The sequence below is a fragment of the Microcaecilia unicolor genome, chromosome 6, assembly GCF_901765095.1.
Source record: "Microcaecilia unicolor chromosome 6, aMicUni1.1, whole genome shotgun sequence".
Classification (NCBI taxonomy): domain Eukaryota; kingdom Metazoa; phylum Chordata; class Amphibia; order Gymnophiona; family Siphonopidae; genus Microcaecilia; species Microcaecilia unicolor.
Genome location: NC_044036.1, coordinates 115,767,448 through 115,794,337, shown reverse-complemented (window position 1 = coordinate 115,794,337; position 26,890 = coordinate 115,767,448). Strand labels below are relative to the sequence as shown.

At 44.5% G+C, this 26,890-nt stretch overlaps 1 protein-coding gene across 2 annotated transcripts in view; it reads right to left on the bottom strand.

The window, feature by feature from the left end:
- The window catches only part of LOC115471581 (deleted in malignant brain tumors 1 protein-like), a 121,311-nt gene that overhangs the window by 65,229 nt on the left and 29,192 nt on the right, over positions 1-26,890 (bottom strand). Inside the window, exons 5-7 of one of the 2 annotated variants that reach the window (XR_003942370.1) lie at positions 16,348-16,662; positions 12,116-12,417; positions 1,887-2,188 (exon numbers count right to left, since the gene is read on the bottom strand). The gene's annotated coding sequence lies outside the window, so the exon portion shown is untranslated. Of the gene's footprint in view, positions 1-1,886; positions 2,189-12,115; positions 12,418-16,347; positions 16,663-26,890 lie in introns of those variants that run through there. The other variant, XM_030205254.1, reaches the window with a different exon arrangement.

Genomic DNA, 26,890 nt, shown 5'->3' with positions numbered 1-26,890 from the left:
CTGCCGTAAGTTGGCTAAACTGTAACCTCAGTGAAGGAGTGTCCCTAGGGACACCTGCTGCTGTACTATTCACTCCCTCACAGGCTATCACTAAAAATATAAACCCCTTATGAAAATTAGCGTTGAAGAGATTTTGATTTTGCTCAAACCTTTTGCAGTGGTAGCTCAAGACAAATTACATTCAGGAACAGTAGATAAGTTCCTGTCTTTGGAGAAATTGCAGAGTCATGGAATCGGAGGTAGGGTATTATTATGGATTAAGAACTGGTTGAAAGATAGGAAGCAGAGAGTAGGATTGCGTGGCCAGTATTCTCAGTGGAGGAGGGTAGTTAGTGGGGTCCCGCAGGGGTCTGTGCTGGGTCCGTTGCTTTTTAATGTATTTATAAATGACCTAGAGATGGGAATAACTAGTGAGGTAATTAAATTCGCCGATGACACAAAATTATTCAGGGTCGTCAAGTCGCAGGAGGAATGTGAACGATTACAGGAGGACCTTGCGAGACTGGGAGAATGGGCGTGCAAGTGGCAGATGAAGTTCAATGTTGACAAGTGCAAAGTGATGCATGTGGGTAAGAGGAACCCGAATTATAGCTACGTCTTGCAAGGTTCCGTTGTTTTTTTTTTTTTTTTATTTTTTTTTGTTTTTCCGAAATTGTCTGCAGTTTTACGGATCAAGAAAGGGATCTGGGTGTCGTCGTCGATGATACGCTGAAACCTTCTGCTCAGTGTGCTGCTGCGGCTAGGAAAGCGAATAGAATGTTGGGTGTTATTAGGAAGGGTATGGAGTCCAGGTGTGCGGATGTTATAATGCCGTTGTATCGCTCCATGGTGCGACCGCACCTGGAGTATTGTGTTCAGTACTGGTCTCCGTATCTCAAAAAAGATATAGTAGAATTGGAAAAGGTACAGCGAAGGGCGACGAAAATGATAGTGGGGATGGGACGACTTTCCTATGAAGAGAGGCTGAGAAGGCTAGGGCTTTTCAGCTTGGAGAAGAGACGGCTGAGGGGAGATATGATAGAAGTGTATAAAATAATGAGTGGAATGGATCGGGTGGATGTGAAGCGACTGTTCACGCTATCCAAAAATACTAGGACTAGAGGGCATGAGTTGAAGCTACAGTGTGGTAAATTTAAAACGAATCGGAGAAAATTTTTCTTCACCCAACGTGTAATTAGACTCTGGAATTCGTTGCCGGAGAACGTGGTACGGGCGGTTAGCTAGACGGAGTTTAAAAAGGGGTTAGATAGATTCCTAAAGGACAAGTCCATAGACCGCTATTAAATGGACTTGGAAAAATTCCGCATTTTTAGGTATAACTTGTCTGGAATGTTTTTACGTTTGGGGAGCGTGCCAGGTGCCCTTGACCTGGATTGGCCACTGTCGGTGACAGGATGCTGGGCTAGATGGACCTTTGGTCTTTCCCAGTATGGCACTACTTATGTACTTATGTAAGTTTGTACTTATGGCAATGGAGGAGGTGTAAGGAGCATCAGTAGGATCTGAACCACAGCTTCACTACTTCTCAGCCTGCCACTCTTCTCAGCCTGGGCTACTTCTCCACTATATATTATTCATTTGGATTTCAACATACGACTTTTCATTAGTAGCTCAAGGCTAGTAGGTATTCCTCCCCTAGAAAGCCTACCATCTAAGGTATGATTTACTAAAGCTCTTCTCCCATTTCATCAGAACGAGAAAATGCTTAGTACAAAAGGTCCTTAATAAGTTTCTACCTGAGACTTGTCCAGAATCACATGGAGTAGAATGCTGGTCTTCATTGTTGTTAATCTACTGCTCTAATCACCAGGTTATGCATCTACTCTAACAAGACTAAAGCCCTGCCCACATTACCAGATGTAAAGTGTATCTCAGCAATAACTTACCAATAGGAATATATACTGGGTTGCTCTCTTTTGACTTGAAGACACGTCCCAGATTCTGTAATTCAAATGCACAGGAATATTTGCCTTCATCAGAAGTGTCCAAATAATTTATGGTATACGCTGCACTGTTCTCTGAGCTTGACACAGTCTTCACTGCAACTGGAGTGTTTTGTTTGACTTATAGAAATAGACAGAGGTGTTCACATAAAGACGTGGTAATGTACAATTTAGGTGGACACTTGCTCCTCTCTCAAATGTCAAGAGTGCTGGTAAGTGGGCGAGTGTGGGTTTTGGTAAATATCCTGCAAAGACAAAGAAAGGACTTATTTTGAGACATAAGAAGGGACTGCAAGAGCTACATTATAAATTTGTAATGAAATGTGCTACTTTTCGGATTCAAAAAGTGACCTTCTGATTCAAAGGTATCAGCTTTGTGATCTTTAACCTATAACTCATCCTTTCACAGCTAGAGATTTGTTATATAGTCCTCTATCACCAACATACACGTGAGTCACAATCATACAAATATTGACAGTTCAGCCTTTTCACATTTTCCATTAGGCTTTTTCTAGCATGCATTGAAATGGAGAAATTACCAGATAGCTTTCTTTCCTTTAGTCCTACTAGCCCAGCCCAAGACATATGGACTGTGCCATCAACCAGCAGATAAAACAGAGAAAAACTAAGCAGTTCTTTGTGATTTGCCCTTCAAGGGCACTATGCAGCCATGAAATGCTCAGTATTTCTAAAACCAAGCAACGGTGAACAAGAGATTCTGTATTATCTAGAACTGAATCTTTTTCAACTGCTATTTTTTTTCTTTTAAAGAAAATGTTTGAACTGTTGAAAAGGAAAAATCAGAACTCTAAACTTAGTGAAAAATTAGAAAAATATAAATATCAGAATTACAATGGAGAAAACCTTGGGTGAGGCTCTGAACTTGTCTAGTAGAACCAAAGGAAAGAAAATTATTAAGTAAGATATAATTTCCCCATACCAGACCAGTCCAGGATATGTGAGATATAACCAAGCAGTCCTTAAGAAGGGTAGGACTGTACAATCCCAGTTCATAAGATCTGAGCTCCAAAAACCACTTCTTCTCTGGAAGTGAGGTCAATCCTATAGTGCTTAATAAATATATTCAACAAAAACCATATTGCTGACCTGCAAGTGTCCTGCAGCACTACTGCTGCAGCCTCTGCCCTCAAGGCCGATACTACTCAAATAGAATGGGCTTTGATCCCAGTGGGGGCTGCTTACCCTTCAAAATGTATGCCAAACCTATTGAGGCATATTTTCAAAGCACTTAACCTTCCAAAGTTCCATAGAAACCTATGGAACTTTGGAAGGCTAAGTGCTTTGAAAATATGCCTCTATATAGTCTCCTTAAGCCAACTTGAAATAGCTATTTTGGAAGCCACTTTGCCCTTCCTAGGACTGCCAAAAAGGATGAAAAGTCTATCTGATGCCCTAAATTCATTTGTCACTTTGAGATAATGAATAAGAATACATTGAACATCTAATAAATGGAAGGCATTAAACTTATAACCACTCTTCTCTCTGGACAACGAAGGGAGCCGAAGCTCTTTATTTATATGGAAGGAAGAAACATCCTTTGGAAGGAAAGAAGTTATGGTTCTGAGAGCAATCCCCACCTCCATAAAATGGAGAAAGGGATCCCTGCTCGATAAGGCCTGCAACACTGAAATTCTGCGAGCAGAGGGCATGGTGAACAAGAAAACAGAATTTAGCATGAGATCTTTAAGAGTTGCCCTTTAATGGGTTCAAAGGGAGAACTTTGTAATGCATTCAGCACCAAATTTAGATTCCATTTAGGAAAGGTGGTATGAAGAGAAGGATAAATATGAGAAGCTCTTCTAAGAAAACAAACCACATTTGAGTGAGTCGCTATGAAGGATTTTTCAATAAGACTTCTAAAACAAGCTAAGGCAGCAACTTGAACTTTCAAAGGACCTCAAAGCAAACCTTTAGAAAATCCTCCTACAGGAAGCCTAGGCTGTGGACTATGGATGCCAAAAAGGAAGACACTCCTGTTCCAGAATACCAGGTTTCAAAGGTCCTCCACACACTTGGGTAAGCTTCTGCAAGAGTGGCCTAGTGGTTAGAGTGGTGGACTTTGGTCCTGGGGAACTGGGTTCAATTCCCACTGCAGGCACAGGCAGCTCCTTGTGACTCTGGGCAAGTCACTTAACCCTCCATTGCCCCAGGTACAAATAAGTACCTAAGCCGCATTAAGCCTGCCATGAGTGGGAAAGCGCGGGATACAAATAAAAAAAAAAATGGAGCGCTTCCTTGCCTGAAGGTGATCCTTTCTTCCGCAAGCACAACCTCTCAAGAGCCAGGCTGCAAGACAAAATGCTGTGAGATTCTTCATTGTTACTGGTCTCTGGATCAGAAGGCCCTTCTTCTGTGGCAGACAAAGCGGTTAATCTACCTGGAGGTGACAAGGTCTAGAAACCAAGGCTTGTGGGCCCAGTGCAAAGAAATGATGATCACCGGTCCGAGGTAATGTGAAGAACTCTGCCCAGTATTGGAAGAGGAGGAAAGACATAGAAAAGATGCTGCAGACCTGCAGAAACTGGTTCCTTCTTTAGACTGAAACATTGAGGCAAATTATCCACCTACTGGATTCTCCAAGAAATGGACCCTGAACTCCTCAATGGTTTCGTGGAAGAATACTTTGAAGACTGTGGCTTGTTCTCAGGAAACCTTTGATATTTAGGATCACCCAAATCATTAACGATCTTTTCCAAATTTTAGGATCTTTATCAGCTAACCAACTGCAGAGTCAAACAAGATGTCTCACAGACACTGCTGTAGCAATTCTCTTTGCTGAAGCTCTTATTAAATCATAAAGGACATTGAAAATGAAAGACATTCATTTCTCCAGATGGACAGTCAGGAGATTCTTGGAAATCATTCTCTTAGGCAATTCCTCTGTTGCAAGCAAAGAAAGGAGGATCTGGAAACGTGGAGGAACACTTTCGATATGACGTCCAAGTCTGAATTGAGACGTTTTGCCTAAAACGTCACAAAGAAATGTATACCTCATAGCCATAATCAAACCAGAAAAATGTCTAAATTTCTGGTTCAATTACAGCTTTGAGCTAGATGTTTTTATGCTCAACACATTGATCTGTAAGTACCATTTTTGAAGAAAAATGTCCCAGGAAAAAACGTTGAAAAACAAGCCATAGGAATGTATGTCTGGCAGCATTCCTAGTAAACTGGCCACACAGACATCCCAGCAGTGCATAGGGGCAGCCTAGTGGTCAGTGCAGTGGATGTCACATAAGAGGACCCAGGTACAAATCCCACCTAAACCCCTTCATATTGTATTGTGAGCCCTCCAGGAACAGAGAAAACCTACTGTACCTAAAGGTCCACCATTACAATAGCCCTCAAGCTTGCAGGTATGTATTTAGATACAAGAGGCATTTCTATGTTCCAGGAGGGTTCACATATTTGTAACTGAAATTAAACAGTTAAAGTGGGAATTGAACTGGGTCCTGTTGTTCTTGTCTACTGAACTGACCACTAGCTACTCCATCCCTTGATTGCTGCTTTCTTAGGAATGGGCCAAAATATTTGCAGCTGTTATAGAGCCTGGTATCTACAGTTTGGGGGTGGGGGGGTGGAAGGGAGTCAGTGATCACTGGAGGAGTGAAGGGTGGTCATGCCTAAATCCCTCCATTGGTCAGCTGGTCAGTTAGGACACATTTTGTGACTTAGTCGTCACTGAACAGGTATGGATAAAAATGCACTTTTGTTTGCCCTGGACCTTTTTTTCTGTTCTAATTATCACTAAAACGTTCCAAATTTAAGCCCGCCCAAGTCCCACCCAAAAAAACCACCTCTAACACATCCCCTTAAGATTTAAACAAATTGTGGAGTAAAACGTCCCAATTCTGATCTTGAAAATCATGACAGATGCTTTTGTGAGAAAAATGTCCATCTGCCACTTTGTGCCGCATTTGAGATGTTTTTCTCTTTTGAAATGAGCACCGCAGGCAGTGTAAATAGTCATTTGCAAACTCAAAGCTGAAATATCAAAGGCTAGCTTAAACAAGTTGTCATGTTTTTGATTCTGCAAATCTTTTAAGGCTGATCCACCTTCCACTGGAAAAGTAATCTTCTTCATGACAGTTGTCACCAGTGTATCCATCGTGGGCTGCTTCACTTTCTTCCTTGTCCTCAGGCAACAATGGATACAGCTTGGCCATAGCTCTGCCCACCCAAGAGTAAATTCAGGAGCATCCCACTCATCAGACAGCAAGGGTTGCATAGTTTTAATGAATTGGAAATGCTTGGAAGATTTCTGGGAGCCTACTAGAATGGGAATTGCCATTTTACGAGTATCCTGAGCTGGAGATAAGGAGATTATCAGATTTTCCAGGGTTTTAGAAATTAGCAGTTCAAGCAGCTGATCTCTTTGGAAAAAACAGACAGCAGATGGGGCCATTATGCCTCTTCCATAGGGAGTTCACTATCCTTGAGATGTTCAGAGAAAAAGAGAGAATCATGAAACAAGAGCCCAGATATTGAAAGGAGGCATTTGGATTAGGTGTCCTCCCTATCCAGATGTGGAAGAACTGAAGAATACTGATCAGATGCAGAAAGAAGAGTCCCCACCTGTGAGGATCGGGTACCTCTCAATAAGAATGCCTTGTGCAGCAAAAGCACAAATTCTGGAGAAAAATAAATCTCCAGCAGACTGGGAACCCAAAGGAAACGCAGAAAAGGGAGGCAGAGAAAGAAACATTTAATACAGATCCATCCAGTTCATTTGAGGGACTGAAAAGCTTGAACGGATATAAGTCATTTGAGCTTCTGCCTCTGCAGGGGTCTCGCTCTATAATGGTGGTTCCTTTCGTGGTTACTAGCTGCAATAATTGCATGCCTCAGACTGTAAAGTTTCTGTCCACCCTGGAGCAGATTTTTTCCTTTTTGCTGGGCTGACGATTCAGGCATGTTGAAGAGGAATCGTTACAGCGTTAAAAATTTCTCTGCGCCCTGTATGTGAGCAGCGCTTAATAGTTTCGCCAGAGCTTCCAGAGCAGGTCAAAATTCTCCCGCGGCACGAATGTGCACCCAATCGAACTGTGGTTCTGCAGCCCTTTCGGACTGAGTCGCTGGATTGAGACTGACTGCCAAAGCTCCCACCTTAGCCCAAGAGAAATTCCTCTCTCATTGACCACAGATAAAAACAGTAAAAAAAAATATTTTGTACAAGGAGAATAACAATTCAGAGAGAGTTCTGGTTTTACCATACCTCTCAGCTCAACATGGGTTGTGAAGAAGGAGGGGGTTGGGAAGGTATCTGAGATAATCCCTTAAAATGCAACTTCAAAGTTAAACAGCTGGTAGATAATAATAGAAATCCCCTGCAGAACTGATATCAGGTCCACCAACCTGGTCAGGAGCGCACTGAAGACCTGTTAGGAGCTATACAATCTTAAAGCCATCATCCATTGGAGACAGAGATATACGGAACATTCCATGGCTGCATAGTGCCCTTGAAGATCAAACATGCAGAACTATTTTGATTTTCTCTGTCTCCATCTGCTGGTTGATGGGCACAGCCCACATTGTCCCTAGACTGTCTTTTATGGCTGCTAAGGAAAAGAGAGCCAAAAATAAAAGGTCTCCTCAGGCCTATTCTGAACTTCAATGTCCATAGCCCTTAAGTTTTCATCCTTTATAACAGAAGTTCCCAACCATTCCTGGAGTGCTCATGGAGGGTTTCCAGTGTATGCCATTTATCTTATGTATATTCAGTATGGAAATCAGAAAAAATAGATTGGTAAAGTGTGCTTCCAGAAGAGGGCCAAAAGTGTTGCATTCCATCAGAAACAAACTGTCTTACAGTGCACAAAGACAGGTGTAAATGCCTAACTAAGCCCTTTTTGTTTCAATTAACCAAACTAAGCACCTTGCCTTGTTTATTTTACCAAAGGATGCAATCAATTCACCTTTATTTATAAAAAAAATTCATACTGATTATTACATCAACATTCTTTAAACACAGAAAAACAAGTTCATCAGATGCAACTATATTAGCAAAACAAAAGGTGAATCTTGAGACGACTTGTAGAGAGGAGGAGGGTGTGGATGATATGAGGAAGGATCTGGCGAAGCTTTGAAGAACGGTCTGACTGATTGGCCAACTAAGATTAAATGTTAAGAAATGCAGGGTCGTGCACTGGACTACAAAAATTCAGGGGGACGGTACAATATAGTGGGGTGAAACTGCTTCTGTGTACGAAATAAGAGCGGAATTGGGGGGTTGATTGTGTCCGATGACCTTAAGGTATCCAAACAGGTAGAAAAAGCGACAGTCAAAGCCAGAGAAGGATGCTTGGGTGCATAAGGAAGGGATGATCAGCAGAGAAAAGAAGTGATAGTGCCCTTGTATAAGTCTCTGGTGAGGCCCCATTTAGAGTACTGTGTGCAATTCTGGAGACCGGTCCAGAGGGCAGCTACAAGACTGGTAAGCAGTCTCAGTCATCCTATATAATAATTTGCTCTGGATGCCTGGGTTCGTAACATCCATTCCCACTCATTGTCCCGCCCTCACGTCAAAACGTAATGACGTCAGAGGACGGAACAATGAGGGGAAGGGAACGCTGGAGGCGGGATGATGTAAGGAAGAGAGAATCAGGGGACATCGAGGGGAGGGAGGGAGGAAGGGAAGGGGAGGGCAGAGCAGAGGAGAATTGATGGACATAGATGGGATGGAAGGACAGTCATAGGCGCCCCATATAAGAGGCTTGGGGAAGACTAAGCCTCCCACAGCCCAACCGTGACCTTCCCCTGGCTGCTGCCCCCCCCCAAACGCAGGGCTGCCTGGCGCAGCAGCACTGCAGCCAGGCAGCTCTTGGACGGTTCCACCACTCCTTCCCGCCCTCAGCTCCCTGATCGACAGCCCTCCTCTCCGTTCCTCCCCCCTTGCGCATATTTAACGATTTTACTTTCAGGCGCAGCAACGGCAGTGAAGAGGACAACACGGCTTGCCTCCAGCTTCTCCCTTCCCTCACGCAGTGTCCCGCCTTCTGCGATGATGCATTTCCTGTTCTTCTGCGCAGGGAGGGACACTGTGAGGGAAATGAGAAGCTGTGTTGTCCTCTTCACTGCCGTCGCTGCGCCGAAAGTAAAAGGGTTAAATGCACGGGGGGGGGGGGAGGAACGGAGAGTAGAGCTGTCAGGGAGCTGAGGGAGGGCAGGGAGAATCGCTGGACATGGATGGGAGGGCAGGGGGAGAGAAGAGATGGCTGGACACGAGAGGAGGGCAGGGCAGGGGGAGAGAAGAGATCGCTGGACAGGACAGGAGTGGAGGGCGGCAGGGGGAGAGAAGAGATCGCTGGACAGGACAGGAGTGGACGGCAGGGGAGAGAGAGGAGAATTGCTGGACAAGGATGGATTGAGGGGGGGGGAGGGGAGAGAGGAGAATTGCTGGACATGGATGGAGGGGCAGGGGAGAGAGCAAATTTGCTGGATATGGATGGATGGAGTGAGGGCAGGGGAGAATGGAGAGTTGCTGGACATGGATGGATGGAGGAGAGGGCAGGGGAGAATGGAGAGTTCCTGGACATGGATGGAGGGGAGGGGAGGGCAGGGGAGAGGAGGAGAACAAAATGGCAATGTGATAATAATGGGTGACTAATTATCCAAATATAGACTGGGTAAATGTAACATCGGGACACGCTACAGAGATACAATTCCTTATTGAATTGTTGAATTCCTGGTTGAAGGATAGGAAACAGAGAGTGGGGTTAAATGGGCAGTATTCACAATGGAGAAGGGTAGTTAGTGTGGGTTCCTCAGGGGTCTGTGCTAGGACCGCTGCTTTTAATATATTTATAAATGATTTAGAGATGGGAGGTAACTAGCGAGGTAATTAAATTTGCTGATGACACAAAGTTATTCAAAGTCGTTAACTCGCGACAGAATTGTGAAAAATTACAAGAGGAACCTTACGAGACTGGGAGACTGGGTGGCTAAATGGCAGATGATGTTTAATGTGAGCAAGTGCAAGGTGATGCATTTGGGAAAAAAGAACCCGAATTATAGCTACGTCATGCAAGGTTCCACGTTAGGAGTTTACGGACCAAGAAAGGGATCTGGGTGTCGTCGTCGATAACACACTGAACCTTCTGCTCAGTGTGCTGCTGTGGCTAGGAAAGCGAATAGAATGTTGTGTATTATTAGAAAGGTATGGAAAACAGGTGTGAGGATGTTATAATGCCGTTGTATCGCTCCATGGTGCGACCGCACCTTGAGTATTGTGTTCAATTCTGGTCGCCGCATCTCAAGAAAGATATAGTAGAATTGGAAAAGGTGCAGCGAAGGGCGACTAAATGATAGCTGGGATGGGACGACTTCCCTATGAAGAAGACTAAGGAGGCTAGGGCTATTCAGCTTGGAGAAGAGACGGCTGAGGGGAGACATGATAGAGGTATATAAAATAATGAGTGGAGTGGAACAGGTGGATGTGAAGCGTCTGTTCACGCTTTCCAAAAATACTAGAACTAGGAGGCATGCAATTAAACTACAGTGTAGTAAATTTTTAAACAAATCGCAGAAAATATTTCTTCACCCAACATGTAATTAAACTCTGGAATTCATTGCCGGAAAATGTGGTGAGGGCGGTTAGCTTAGCAGAGTTTAAAAAGGGGTTGGACGGTTTCCTAAAGGACAAGTCCATAAACCGCTACTAAACGGACTTGGAAAAATCCAAAATTCCAGGAATAACATGTACAGAATGTTTGTACGTTTGGGAAGCTTGCCAGGTGCCCTTGGCCTGGATTGGCCGCTGTCGTGGACAAGATGCTGGGCTCGATGGACCCTTGGTCTTTTCCCAGTATGGCATTACTTATGTACTTATGAGAATTGCTGAACATGGATGGATGAATGGAGGGGGCAGGGGAGAGAGGAAATTTGCTGGATATGGGTGGATGGAGAAGAGGGTAGGGGAGAATGGAGAGTTGCTGGACATGGATGGATGGATGGAGGGGAGGGAAGTCAGGATGGAGATGCACATGGATGGAGGGAGGGAAGAGAGAAGAAATGCTGGACATGGATTGAGGGGAGGGAAGAGAGGAGAAATGCTGGACATGGATGGAGTCTGCGTACTCTTTATCTTTTAAAAATACTATAAATAAAAATCACAAAAAAAGAAAGATTAAAACAACAACAAAAAAATGGATAAACAATCCGTATCTCATACCCCTGGAGCATATTACTCATTATACACCCTTCCCAATTATTACTTATCATGACAGAACATTTTTCCTAATGGTTCCCTTAAAAACATAATCGCCATTACATGATAACCTTGCTAGCGCCCATTTCATTTGTGTGAGAAACGGGCCTTTTTTACTAGTAAAACATAAAGGGACAGGCTTAGGAACCTCAACATGTACATGCTGGAAGAGAGGCAGGCGAGAGGGGATATGACAGAGATATTTTAATACATCAGTGGCGTTAATGTATAGGAGGTGACCCTTTTTCAAATGAAAGAAAAATTAGGAATGAGGGAGCATAGATGAAGTTAAGAGGAAACAGGCTTAGGAGGAATCTAAAAATACTTTTTCACGGAAAGGGTGGTGGATGTGTGGAATGGCCTCCCGGCAGAGGTCTTAGAGACAAGGACTGTATCAGAATTTTAGAAGCAAGGAAGTAGTTACTGAGGATGGGCAGACTGGATGGGCCACTTGGCCCTTATCTGCCATCATATTTCTCTGTTTTTAACAGAAACGTTGCAGCAGTAAAAGATTTAGGAGACAAGACAGAAAATGCTTAAGCTAGAAGGCCAGGGGGGATAGATAGGCTTATAGGTAAAATAAGATCAGAGGAATGGCAAAAAAATAAGTTTTGGGGGAATTTTGAACTTTAGGAACTTTGAAACAGATAGGGAGCCCATTAGACTTTCTAAAGATTGAGGTGCTACGGTCTCATTTTTTGGAATGGCTGAGCAGCACATTTAGGACACAGTAATGATCAGAGATCTTGGGCTTGAAGGGATTAAGAACTTGGATTTACTTTTTGGTATCTTCTGGTTAAGAGTGACCCAGACAGGCCAGTGTCAGAGACAGGATGCTGGGCTTGATATACCTTGATCTGACTTTGTAAGGCTTTTCCTATGTCTCTGATTCCATTCCAAATTTAAGCTACGATAACAGAAAATATAAAATTGTTTAGAACTTTACCTGAGCACGTAGCTTCAGCTGTTTCTCCACGACCGTCCACATGTTTATTCCAACTTCCTGGGCAATCAGTGAGGTGAGATTCTGTTCCATTACAGTTGACGTCCTCTAACCAAGCACGCTAGTTCTCTGTCCAAGCATAGTTCCTACTTTGGTGGATACTGCAAAGCCACAGCCAATTTCCTTGCACACCACTTCAGCATCCCATATATCCCAACCACGGCTGGAAACCGGCTTCCATTGACCTTCATGAAACAGCTCCACTCTCCCAGTGCATCGGGATACCCCTCTCTCCAGTTTCACTGCTGCTCACAAGTAGTAAATGATGAAAGCACAGTTAGAGATAAATTGTTTAATACAAGGAATACTTTAGGACAATGAATGGGCTGTGTTATCATTACCGCACTGGCAGCCAAGGGGAGCAAAATAAGCAAAACAATATTGCACACACATCATAAATGCTATGACAGCGTAGGTTACTGTTCTGCTCTCCAGAATATGCTGAAAGGTGCTGTAATACAACAGTCCATGAAAAACACACTAATATTGACTTACAGCTAGTGAAATCAATGAGAAATTTATCACAAAAATAACCTCATTTCTTCTCACCATGAAATGTTTCCTGTAGAATGTGGTCATAATGATCCAGAGAGTCCTGTAGAGCTTTTAGTAATGTAACCATAATTAAACACTATCCCAACAGAAGCAAGGAAACATTTCAGCTACATCATTGGAAAGCAGGAATAGTCACCCCACGTCTATTAGCATTATTATATTCAATCTACTACTATTGAAATTATTTAAACTTCTTTTTTTGCAATCCCCAGAATTTCCAGGAAGAGAAATATATTACATCACACACTGGATAGGATTGGCTCAAACCAACACTGAGTTCACAAATGCTCCCTCAAACACACTCCATGATGTGATTTAGTCTTCAGTACATAAGCAAAGAGTTACACCTTGAACTGCTATTATGATGTCATCAATGAGTCATAATAAGTCAATTCAAGATAGATCACCTACAGGTAGGTGTCTACATTTCATGTGCTAAGCATGAATTCTATAATGGCAATTATGTACATAACTGCCACTACAGAATATTAGCCCAAGTTGGCATTTATTCACTAACATTAGGCACAACCACTTATACCATATCTATAGCAGATGTAAATGGATGCACCTAAATATGACACCTTGCGCATGTAACTGATAGAATTCTATAAGGTGTGGTAGAATAGTTTGAACACTCATGCCCCTCCCATGTTGAACACCCCCTGTGCAGTTATGTGCTAGACAATTTACATACACGGTTTATAAAATAGGGTCAGAGGTGTGGTAGCCGTGTTAGTCCACTCTTAAGGTTATCAATAGAAATCAAACAAAATAAAACATGGAAAAGAAAATAAGATGATACCTTTTTTATTGGACACTAGTAAAAAAAGGCCCGTTTCCGAAACCAATGAAACGGGCGCTAGCATGTGGTTTTTTTTGTGTGTATGTGTCACAGAGTTATTTTGTGTGTGTGTGTGTGTGTGTGTGTGAGGGTGCAGTGTGTGTGCAGGTTGTTGATGTGTGTCTTTTTTTGTTTTGTTTTGTTTTTTGCTTGGGGGTTGGGGGATGAGCTGTGCTGTGCTGGCAAAATGGGTTGGATTGGTGTGTGGCTTTGAGGGTGTGTTTCTGTTGTATTGTGTGTGTGTGGTTTTGTCTGTCAAGGAGGTTTGTGGAGGGGGGTCTTTCTGTTGGTGAAATGTAAATGTGGTTGTAGGGGGGTCAGCTTTTGTTGAGTGTTGTTTTTTTTTCCATGTTTTTTTTTTGGTGTTGTGCTGAGGCTGCAGTGTTGTTTTAGATGGGCGGAAGGTAGAGGAGCACGTTCTTTGTCTGTCGGTATTTTTTGGCCGTTTTAGGGCTGCTGTAGGGGAATGCTGGAAGAGAAATGTGTTGTTAGAAGCAGCGCCATCTTTTTCCATTGGGCTTGGGTTCTGGGCATCCTGGAGGTGGGTGACGGCTTGCCTGAGGACGGGGATGGTTGTTTTAAGTTGGCGGAAGGGAGAAGAGCACGGTCTCGGGCCGTCGGGGGGTGATCCGGTATGTTTGGTCCATTTCAGGCCGGCTGCAGGGGAATGCTGGAACATTTATGCGCTGCAGGAATCAGCGCCGTCTTTTCCGGGTGCTCGGGGAATCCCCGAGGTGGGAGACAGCTTGCCTGAGGCTGGGGATGGTTGGGCACGTCCTTGGCCGCTTCGGCAAAAGGGGAAGAGGAAGGGGGTGGGGAGTTACCTGCAGCCGCCTGAGAAACCATGTATTCTTTGTTTGTTTTGTATTATTAGTTTGCATTTCTGTTGAAGAAAGAGTGGATGCCTTTCGAATGATGGAGGTGGTGCATCGGTGTGCGGTTGTTTCGTTAGTTTGGCAGCCAGTCTCCAGCGATTCCTAGGCAGGGAAGGAGTACTCCTCCCCCTTCCTTGGTCGCTGTTTGCTGCTGGCTGGGTTGTGGGTAATCCTTCCAGCTGGTCCGCAGCTTGTCCTGTTCGCCTACGTCCCAGATGGTGACGGGCACGTTGTTTTCCGGCTCCTCTGACTCCATGTCAAGCGATCCCAAATATAGTCTGTGCTATAGGCCCTCTGGCACTCTTCAGTACTGGCATTAGGCATTTAAAAATTTCTCCCCCCCCCCCCCCCCCGGTCTATTTTTGCACATACCCACAGCAGGAATATTTTCTCTCGTTCCAGCGGTGGTTCTGTTCTCTCCGTGCTGCACAGATAATGAGCCATTCTGCTGGGGAATGCTCCTCCCTTATTGTCACGTAGTTTCCTCTGATTGGTCCATCTTACGTTGCCTAGTGTTGCCTGGGAACGGTGTTGTGATGGTCCTTTGTGTTTCAGAATGTTGAGGGTGTTTTTTCTGATTGGTCCGTCATGCGAGGGCGGGGCAGAGAGACATGGTCAGTGTTGTGGCTTCACCACCATGAATCCATGAACCCTTCAGTGAGTGACTGAGTGACTTCAGAACGTTGTCTTCAGAACGTTGAGGGTGAGTTTTATTATAGTAGAAGATAACTTAATACATTAAATAGGATCATAATGCACCTATGCACATAACTGCAAATTAGTTCCTATTAGTGCTAGTTAAAGCTAATTATTGATAACTAGTAAGAAATGCCCGTTTCGGAAAAAAATGAAACGGGCACTAGCAAGGTAATTTCCCGGCCACCATCCTCCCTCCCTCCCTTCCGAGTTCCAGACCCCCCCTCCGTCCCTCCCTTCCGAGTTCCACACCCCCCTCTCCCTCCCTCCGTCCCTCAGTCACTTGGTTGCGAGTTTGTGATTAAAGTTCACAGTGCTGTCCCCGCTGCTGTCACTGAATGTGTGGGACTCCCCGCTGCTGTCACTGAATCTGTGGAACTCGTGCGTTGTGCAGGGTTGCCAGATTTAAATAATTTTTCCCACCCCAAACCAGTTCTAAACCCGGCCAAAACCGCACACCCCTGCCCGCGACATTCACAGCTCCGCCCCCGATGTTCACAGCTCCACCCCCACATTCACAACTCCACCCCCTTCATCACCAGCCCCACCCCCTACGCCATTAACTGCGCCCCCGCGCCGCGAAAACCGCAGCCAAAGAACAAAACAAAACCCGCCCAACCGAACGCGAAGCCGCCCAAAAAACCGCGACCCACAGCGGTTGAAAATTTCCCGCAGCCGGTCGTGGAAAGCCGCCCAATTGGGCGGGAAAACCTCCCATCTGGCAACCTTGGCGTTGTGCGTTCCCCGCCCCGCCCTCTACGTCATCGCATTTTGACGCGAGGGCAAAGTTACACTGACTGCAGGCCCGTCCTGCCCTCTGCGTCATCGCGTTTTGACGCGAGGGCGGAGCTACACTGACTGCAGGCCAAACCGGATATCTCGAGTGCCTCAAGTTGCCGGCTTGAGGCTTCATTGGAACGTTGGAGGTGCCTTCTTTATATATATAGATTATTGCCAATTAAGTTTCAATCAAGGGACAATTTGAACAATTCAGGCTGGAGATTGGCCTTTCCTCAGAGTGACTGTGCAGGTTGTAACATGGGATATGAATGAGAAGAGAAAATCTAGGGAGAAAGGGGCATTAAAGTATACCTTTCCCCCTGTCACACAAAGCCCTGAAGTAAGGATTACAGCACACCGGCTACCCTCCCAGAGACCCTGGATGCCACCCAGAAGGAATCACCAGATTATATCTTTGATAAGATTACCTGAACATACGACACCAGCACTGTCTGGCTTCCAACATTTCCTTGTACTGTTTGTCAAAGAAACATACTGGCACTGTTTCAGATGACCTTCTGATCCTGTGCAGTTCATATCAGTCAGCAAGATGGGACTGGTCCCATGTCCAAACAAGGAAGATCCTGGTGCCGCCAGGGCAGGTCCACAACCCAGATTTTGGCAAACCACCTGCGCATCCTGAAGATCCCAGTTTTCATTGCACACAGCTACCCATGTTTGGTTCTCAGTAAGCACCTCCAATCTTCCAGCACAGTAATTGGGGCCACCCAAAAGCTTCACCTCTGAAAAACAAAAATAGTACACTGTAGGCTCAGCAATAGCAGATAAGATAATAGTTCCTTTGTTGACTTCAGTATCTTGAGTTAATGACCCAAGAGAAGTCAATGTTGATTCAGGTAAAGTCAAGATTAATGGATCCCTTGCAGAATTTAGGGGTCCTTTTACTAAAGTGCACAAGGTTTTACATGTACCACACATTACAAGCAAAGATTACAGTAATCTGCAGGTCTTCCACTTACTGTACAGTAGTGGAAGGCCTGTGTGATAAAATGTGCAGTAAACACATTTATCCAGATAGTAGGCACTGCATGTAACATGAGTGGGCCCACTGAAAAATAAAGAAAATAAAACATAATTGCGGCGGCACACCCTGCTCTCCACCACATCTCTGCCCCCCACTCCAATCCACCTACAACCAAGGTTCCATCCCCCCATTCCCCCTGATCAGAACCCCAAACCCATGATATGACTGTCCAACTCCCTCCCACAGACTCTGAATCCACCAACCCAACAACCAAACTCCTGACACAACAACCCTGCCGCCTGAGAGGAAAAACCTGCTCATACAGAGCCCTGCCCTTGCTCCACCCCACAGTCACCTGGGAACTCTAAAGCAGTGGTCATCCTCCGCAGCCGCTTGGGTCGGCGCTATCATCTATAATGATGCTTCTGCCATGCACTGGTTTTCCTGTGGTACTACCACTAAGATTCATCCTTCTGAAGGATGATCCCTAATGGTAGTACCACGAGACTACTGTTAGGGGATGCCATTTTGGATGATGGTGCCAACCGTGGCGACAGCAGATGGTGCATGAAGGATATTAGGGGAAAGGCAAGGGGGGGGGGACCACAATCCTTTGCCATTTTTCTGTTGCTGCATTGACCACCTCCTCTTGAGGTTGGCAGTAAGTTCAACTGAGCTATCGGCAGTCATGACAACTAGCCTCTACTCTGCCCATCCATGTCATGCCCAATTCCTGTAGACTCCGGCGTTAGACAACTAACACAAAATTCTCACCATACTGGTTGCTTTTTTAACACAGAAGTCATTTGTCCTAGTCTACACTAATGTCTACTGTGTGGTAAAACCTATGTTAGCTGCTTAACGCAGCTTTGTAAAAAAGACTCAGTGTTCAATGAAACATTAGTGAGTCTAAAGAATAGTATACTTGTTGCAGTCTTTCTACCAGAAATGAGCTAAGAACCAACAAGAAAATAAAAATTCTGATTCTGATGAAAAATGTGCCTGCTTATTAGAGAGGATGGATGATTAGGCTATCTTGCTCACCCTGATCATTTTTAAATTCTGGAAGAAAATGACTCACACTTGGTGGGTGATAGATAACTAATTGTAATTGCTTCTCAGATTGAAGAAGCATTTTTATACTTACTGATACCTGGTGACATTTAACAGAGAAGTCTCTCTATAGACTCCCCTTGTTCCTACCACATCTCTCATTAATGTTTTCTCCTCCCCCCTACTCTCAACACAAAGCCAGCACTCTTTTTTATTCCCCTTCCCCTCTTTCCAAACCAGTCACTCTCTCTGTCCCCCTTCCTCCTCCCTACCAGTCTTACATACGAATTGCTGTACTGGATCAGAACACAGGTCCATCAAACCCAGAATCTTGTTTCCAACAGTAGCCAATCCATGTCACAAGTACCTGGCAAATTCAAAAAAGTAGATACAAGATTTCATGCTCTTTATCAGTGGCGTACCAAGGGGGGGCGGTGGGGGCGGTCTGCCCCGGGTGCACGCCGCTGGGGGGAGTGCCGCGCGCCGGTCAGCTTCGTTCATTTCCATGCTCCCTCTGCCCCGGAACGTTTCTTCATGGACAAGCAAAATGAGTCAGCCACACACTGATGACATCATCCAACAGTGTCATGGATGGATTAGCAACAAAGAAAAACCTGGAAAGCCTTTCTGAGCATATGTAGGCCATCTCCTTCCATAGTGTCCTATGTGACCAGGAAGGACATCAAGAAACCCTTTTCCACATAGAAATTTGCAAAAGGAAGCAAAATCTTATGACACTGCTTTCACCCTACTCCAGAGCTAAAATCAAATTCTAGCCCATCCCATCTACCTATGCCTAAATTAGCCCCCTCATCTTTGTGCCAGGCTGATTCCAACCTGAGGCAGGAGTTTCCCTTGGCAAAATATAAAATACAGTCTTGAGCCTAAGGGGGGCAGAGCAGGAATAGATACATAGGGATCCTATGAACTGTGATTTCAACCCACAAGAACTTGAACCCTTGTTGAACTGGGAATACAATCAAGAATTAGATGGATGGAATGAAATGGAATGGATTTAAGTGGAACTTTGAGGTAAGAGTAGTTAATACTTTGAATGCTATAAATTTTGAAAGAGACTTCAGATGGGGCAACAAGCATATCACAGCAGTTTGCTCTGGGGGGGGGGGGGGGGGGGGTGACAAAACAGTGGGTTTTTAAGCCTAAAAAACTGTATTATTTCATGAAGTGCATTTCTCCTAATTTGCCAACAGATGGTACTTGTTTTGAGTTTTAAAGCTGTTGCAGAAAAAAACTTTGTCTTCCAGTTTCAGCTTATGGAAAGGCAATCTGCAGTACCATTTGGCAGCTACTTTCAAAATTGATGGTCTGGGCTCTGATTGGCCCTGAATTTCAAATCTAGCCTGTAGGAACTGGATTTTCCCCAGTCTCAGTGGAGAGAAAAAGGTCTCTTTACTGAAACCCTATGAGCATTTATATGTTATAGCCTGTGAGCAGCTATATTTCCTGAACTCCCCAGGTAGTAAATCAATGTTTAGATAGTTTTATAATTGTTCTGTATTCAGTTACCTGTTACTGTCTGCTGATTTCACCTTTTTCTGTTCAAGTTCTGTGACAATAACCTTATTTAGTTTATTGGCTCTGCTGTCCTGGACCGACTAAGAATCCTGGTTTGTGTTTTTGGGTCTCTGGGTGCCTTCTGGGAACTGTGGGATCCCTGGAGTGTGGCCCCAGTGTCCTAGAAATCACTGAGAATACCCTGAGAGTAGGAACTAGCCCAGAGGCAAGCAGGACCCAGTCGGTGGGTAGAGGGTTCTAGTATAGAGAACAAGTCCAAGTGCAGGCAAAACTGGGCAGTGCTGGGCAGATCCTTCAGGTGGCTACAGGGTAACCTCCAGTGGGTGCTAGGCGTTTTGTGACAGGGGGGTTATTAGGGAAAGGGTCTGAAATCTCCATTTTGTTGAATATAAAAGTTTAAAGAGTAGAGCTTTTTTTTTTTTTTTTTTAAGATATTGCTATTTCATTTTGTGGAAAAGGACTGTAATTTAATTGGTGAATATATTGTTTCTTCACTTGCCAGCTCAAGAGGCTTGTGAGCTGGAACCTCTGATTACTTACCTGGCCCAAGTGGTAAGCCAGGCTAATTTGAACATAAGAACATAAATATAGCCATACTGGGATAGACCAAAGGCCCATGAAGCCCAACATCCTGTTTCCAACAGTGGCCAGTTCAGGTTACATGTACCTGGCAAGATCCCAAAACATTACAATACAATACATTTTATGCTGCTTATCCTAGTGATGTGAATAGCAGTAGTGTCTAATGATATGAGACTCCACCTCATTAATGCTACATAAGTGTATAGTGAGATATCCTCCTTTTCATATTTTGATATTGGTTCAGTTGATTTGAGGAGGTGGTATAAGCCATAATTATTTTTTGACAAGTATCCTAGACATAAGCAGTGGATTTTCCCCAAGTCCCTCTGCTTGTCTGACATTGCTGCTTGGATGTCTCTTCGCCATCTGAAGCTAAACATGACTAAAACTGAACTTCTTATTTTTCCCCCTAAACCCACCTCCCCTCTTCCCCATTCTCTATCTCTGTTAATGGCTCTCACATCCTCCCTGTCTCCTCGGCTCGTAATCTTGTTGTCATCTTTGATTCCTCTCTCTCCTTCTCTGCACATATTCAACAGATCGCCAAAACCTGTCATTTCTTTATCTACAACATTAGCAAAATTCGCCCCTTCCTTTCTGAATACGCTGCCAAAACCCTTATCCACACCCTTGTCACCTCTCGCTTGGATTATTGCAATTTACTTCTCACTGGTCTTCTGCTCAGTCATCTCTCTCCTCTCCAGTCTGTCCAAAATTCTGCAGCATGGCTTATTTTCCACCAAAATCATTATACCCACACTAGCCCACTCCTCAAGTCACTTCACTGGCTCCCTGTCCGCTTCCGTATACAGTTCAAACTTTTCTTACTGACCTTTAATTGCATCCATTCTGCAGCCCCCCATTACCGCTCCACTCTCATCTCTCCCTACATTCCTCCCCGTAACCTCCACTCGCTGGACAAATCTCTCTTGCCGTCCCCCTTCTCCTCTACTGCTAACTCCAGGCTTCGTTCCTTTTCTCTCGCGGCACCTTATGCCTGGAATAAACTTCCTGAGCCTGTACGTCTAGCTCCATCTCTACACCTGTTTTCAAATCTATGCTGAAAACCCACGTTTTCACTGCTGCGTTTGGCTCCTAGCCACTACTCATTTGCCTCCCCCTTGTTCCTTCTCATCCAGTACTTCCCTCACCCTTATTGTCTTGTCTGTCTGTATTTTTAGATTGTAAGCTCTATTGAGCAGGGACTGTCTCTCTGTGTCAGGTGTTCAGCACTGCGTGCGTCTGGTAGCGCTATACAAATGCTAATAATAATAATAATAATATTCGGATGTCATTCCAAATAGTATCTTGAAGATTAGGGTGCTTGCTTTGAAAAATATTCTTGCTTTGACTGGTAGCCAATGTAGTGTTTTAAGCAGTGGGGTTGCTCTTTCGTATTTCAATTTCTTGCTGCCATGTTTTGGACTGTTTGCAGTGATTTTAATGTGTTTTCCTTTCACCCTACATATGCTATATTGCAGTAGTCTAGTTGCGATAGTATCATTGATTTGACCAGTATCCAGAAAGATTGTCTAGGGAAATAATCTCCTATTCTTCTCAGTTTCTATAGTGTTCTGAAACAGTTTGATGTTACTGCAGATATTTATTGTCCAGTGTTAGATGTTTGTCGAAAATGATTCCTAGTATTTTAAGTTGTGTTTCGATGTAGTATGTTTGTTGGTTGATTGTGAATTTTTGGTAGGATGTAGAATTGTGTGGACTGGATAGTACTAGGAATTTGGTTTTGTCTCTTTTCAGTTTCAGTTTGAAAGTTGTTGTCTATTCTTCCAAGAGGTCCAATCCTTTTATTTTGTCCTGTATGTTTGTGATATTGTTTTGGAAAAGTATGAAGATGGTGACGTCGTCTGCATTTATAAATGGGTTGAATCCCATTAATTCCAGGTTTTTTGCGAGTGGCACAATCATTACATTGAACAGTATTGGTGATATTAGTGATCCCTGTGGTACTCCGCACTCAGAGATCCATGAGGCTGATGTTTGGATGGCCATCTTTAGAAAGTAGGATCTGGTCTTTGGGAAGCCATTGACCCATTGTCAGGTTTTCAAGGAGAACCTGGATTCATGAGCCCTTGGACCACTGCCGAGGAGTGGCAGTGGCAGGGAAAACCACCCCCAAACCAGAGACAAGGCAGAACTCTGACGGGCTGGTAGAAACAGGACTGGAACCGCAGGACTGGAGTTGCAGCTGAGGCAAACAAGCTGGAACAGGCAGAGCAGGAACAGCTAGACTTCACCTGCGCTTGACCACCGTTCCCCAGGGGTTGAGCCCCTGGGTGCAGGCGGCCGGCAGAACTTACAGGACACAGTGGGTGAAAACAAGCTAGGCTGAACAGAAACTGAGGGTCAGAGGGAAAAGGAACAAACATGAGAGACAAGGCAGGAAACTGGGCTAGAACTCACAAACAATACACCACAAGACAGAAAGTGGACAGGCTAAAGGACCAGGACTGAAAGCTGCCAAGCAGCCACAGAGAAGGGTACAAATACAGGTAACAGCAAAGACTGAAAGCTCCCAAGCAGCCACTAGGGAAAAACACAGACAGGCAACAGAGTAAGAACTGAAAGCTGCCAAGCAGCCACTAAGACAGGAACTAGCAATTAATGCAAATAGCTAAACTACACACAGACTACCCAAGAACCAGACAAGGAAATACAAACCAGAAACAAGACTAGGAAACAAGCAATAAAGTCTAAGCTAAACAACACACAAAGACCAAACTAGAACCAGGCAAGGATTTCAGACAAGAAACTAGACTAGGCAGAAGTGCAACAGAGCACACCAACATACCCAGAGACCTTAGGTGATGCAAAGGCAAACTCAGAAAGTTTCCAGGTGGTTAATAAGCCCATCAGCAGCTGAAGCTCAGCTGCAGGAATCACAAGGCAGCTATGTGCTGTTCACCGCCGCTGCCTTGATTTTCTCTCCTCACATGCTATTCTTGACCCACTACAATCTGGTTTTCGCCCTCTCCACTCAACCGAAACTGCGCTTACTAAAGTCTCCAATGACCTATTACTGGCTAAATCCAGAGGTCAATATTCCATCCTCATTCTTCTTGATCTTTCCGCTGCTTTGACACTGTCGATCACAGCATACTTCTCGATACCCTGTCCTCACTTGGATTCCAGGACTCTGTCCTTTCCTGGTTCTCTTCCTACCTCTCCCTCCACACCTTAGTGTTCACTCTGGTGGATCCTCTTCTACTTCTATCCCTCTGCCTGTCGGCGTACCTCAGGGTTCTGTTCTTGGTCCCCTCCTCTTTTCTATCTACACTTCTTCCCTTGGTTCATTAATCTCAACCCATGGCTTTTCCTACCATCTCTATGCTGATGACTCCCAAATCTACCTTTCTACCCTGATATCTCACCTTGCATCCAAACCAAAGTTTCAGCGTGCTTGTCTGACATTGCTGTCTGGATGTCTCAACGCCACCTGAAATTAAATATGACCAAAACTGAGCTTCTCATTTTCCCCCCCAAACCCACCTCCCCGCTCCCCCCATTTTCTATTTCTGTTGATGGCTCTCTCATTCTCCCTGTCTCCTCAGCTCGAAACCTTGGGGTCATCTTTGACTCTTCTCTCTCGTCTGCTCATATCCAGCAGATTGCCAAGACCTGTCGTTTCTTTCTTTACAACATCCGTAAAATCCGCCCCTTTCTTTCCGAGCACTCTACCAAAACCCTCATCCACACCCTTGTCACCTCTCGTTTAGACTACTGCAGATCGGCTTCTTGCTGGCCTCCCACTTAGTCACCTCTCCCCTCTCCAGTCGGTTCAAAACTCTGCTGCCCGTCTCATCTTCCGCCAGGGTCACTTTACTCATACTACCCCTCTCCTCAAGACCCTTCACTGGCTCCCTATCCGTTTTCCCATCCTGTTCAAACTTCTTCTACTAACCTATAAATGTACTCACTCTGCTGCTCCCCAGTATCTCTCCACACTCGTCCTTCCCTACACCCCTTCCCGTGCACTCCGCTCCATGGATAAATCCTTCTTATCTGTTCCCTTCTCCACTACTGCCAACTCCAGACTTCGCGCCTTCTGTCTCGCTGCACCCTACGCCTGGAATAAACTTCCTGAGCCCCTACGTCTTGCCCCATCCTTGGCCACCTTTAAATCTAGACTGAAAGCCCACCTCTTTAACATTGCTTTTGACTCGTAACCACTTGTAACCACTTGCCTCCACCTACCCTCCTCTCTTCCTTCCCGTTCACATTAATTGATTTGATTTGCTTACTTTATTTACTTTTTTGTCTATTAGATTGTAAGCTCTTTGAGCAGGGACTGTCTTTCTTCTATGTTTGTGCAGCACTGCGTACGCCTTGTAGCGCTATAGAAATGCTAAATAGTAGTAATAGTAGTAGTAGTACGGGTGAGGCTAGCAGCCAAACTTCAAATCAAGTCTGGAGGGCTAGAATATCTGGATCGGACTGGAATGAAAGTCTGGAATGTGTAGGGAGACAGCAAGACAGTCTATGGCAGCCACCGGTTCTGGCCACCAGAGGGCGAGGAGAGCACAGCCAAGGAAAACAGTCACAATCGTGACAACCATGTTGCCACTGCACCGCTGATTTCTATGTTGTCGAGCAGTGTCATTAGTGTGGTGTTATCTACTAGCTCAAATGCACTCGACATGTCAAATTGTAGTAGTAATATGTTTTGTCCTTGACATTATGCTTCTAAATTTTATTATCACTCATTATTATTATGTTCTCCAGTTTGTTAGCCTCCCTAATTTCTGATAACATTTCTACATCTGTCTGTTCATCCTGGCCAGGTGGATGGTAGAATACTCCTATCACTATCCTTTCCCCTTTTACACATGGAATTTCAATCCATGAGGATTCCAAGATGTGTTTTGTTTCTTGCAGAATTTTCAATCTATTTGATTCAAGGCCCTCCTTAACATACAATGCTACTCCTCCACCAATTCGATTCACCCTGTCACTACGATATAATATGTACCCTGGTATGACAGTGTCCTACTGGTTATCCTCCTTCCACCAGGTCTCAGAGATGCCCATTATATCTAGTTTTTCATTTAGTGCAATATATTCTAACTCGCCCATCTTATTTCTTAGGCTTCTGGCAGTTGCATATACACATTTCAAACTATGTTTGTTGTTCCTATTTACATCTTGCTCAGCAGTTGATAGTGTTAATTTGCAATCTTTTGTCTAATTTTTGTTTAAAGACACCTGTTCTACTATGGTCTCTATTGCAACCTTGTTATCAGGATATCCTATCTTCCCTGTTTTGGTGATATCTTTGAAAGACACCTTGTTCCAAACCATGTGCTTTTGAATGATTGTTGGTCTTCCCCTAGGTTCTAGTTTAAAAGCTGCTCTATCTCCTTTTTAAATGCTGATGCCAGCAGCCTGGTCCCACCCTGGTTAAGATGGATCCCATCATTCTGGAATAGGCTCCTCCTTCCACAGAATGTTGCCCAGTTCCTTGCAAATTTAAAACCCTCCTCTCTGAATCATCACCTCATTCACACATTGAGACTCCCAAGTTCTGCCTGTATCTTAGGCTCTGCATATGGAACGGAGACCACTTCGGAAAATACTACTTTAGAGGTTCTGGATTTGAGCTGTATAGAACTTGAGGAGATTTTCAAGTGGAAAGTATTAAGAGAACCCACTAGGAGGTCTCATTTGCATAAATTCAGCTCACTTATCTATGAATGCATGTTCCTGACTTTAGGAGGCAGGTAAAGATGAAAGAAAAGAACTGTTGAATAAACTGAGCTCCTTTATCTGTTCATATTGGAATTTATTGTGAATTTTGAACATTTGGATTATGAAGCAATCTCACCCTGAGTGTGTACCACAAGCAGAAAAGAGGGGCCTTTCAGGGATCTTCTATACACCTGTAGGAAGAGGAAGCCTATATTTTGCCTTTTCCCAACAATGGCACTGCATGTTTGTTCTATTCTCCTGTGCTCCTATGTTAATTTATTCCACTTATTCTCTTTTATTTTATTCTTCAATGAAGAATCTTTCTAGAATGAACCACCAAACCTACTGCTCAATAAGATCTGCCTCTCTGGGTACATTCTTTTCATCTTCAGTATCAGTCCCTATCTCAGGCATGACTCTCCACCACTGAGCCCACTGTGTGCGATGATAGCTCTTGGGTTCTGAGCAGCTATGTTGGTGGCTAGGGTCTTGTTACCAACTGCAGGCCCAGTCTCCAAAGGTCTGCCTCAGCATATGGACCAGAGAAAGCCCTTTCTTCTTTATGCCACTGGACCTAAACCTAACCCCTCATGCAGTAGTCCTACCAGTCCTGCTCTAGAAATAGGGGAATGCAAAACTTAGTTAAGGCACATATCACTCTGCTTACTGTCCTTGAATTCCATGCCTCCTCTGGAAGTTAGGCAGTCAGAAGATACTCTGTAACAGGTGTTGCCTTGGTGCCCTGGGGACCTGACACAGAGGTGCAGAGCTGAGGCACTTGTATCCTGCAGCTGGGCATCAGCACCATTCTCCACCCCATCTTGGCACCAGGCATTGCTATGGAGCCCAAGGTCCTGATACAAAGGTGCAGTGCTGAGATACAGGCACTGTGCCCTCTTTGCAGCCCTACATTGGTACCAATGCGTTTAATGGCCCAAATACTCCCCACCTGGCCTGATGTTGCTGGTATGCCTCTGATGCTCATCATCCTAATGTACTCTGGGCCTGTCCTTCTGCAGGCATCAGTCTTAATACAACAATTACAAAGGACAACTGAAAGAAGTGTTATGAATAGATAAGCACCACTCCAGGACTGACGTTTTTGCAGCAGT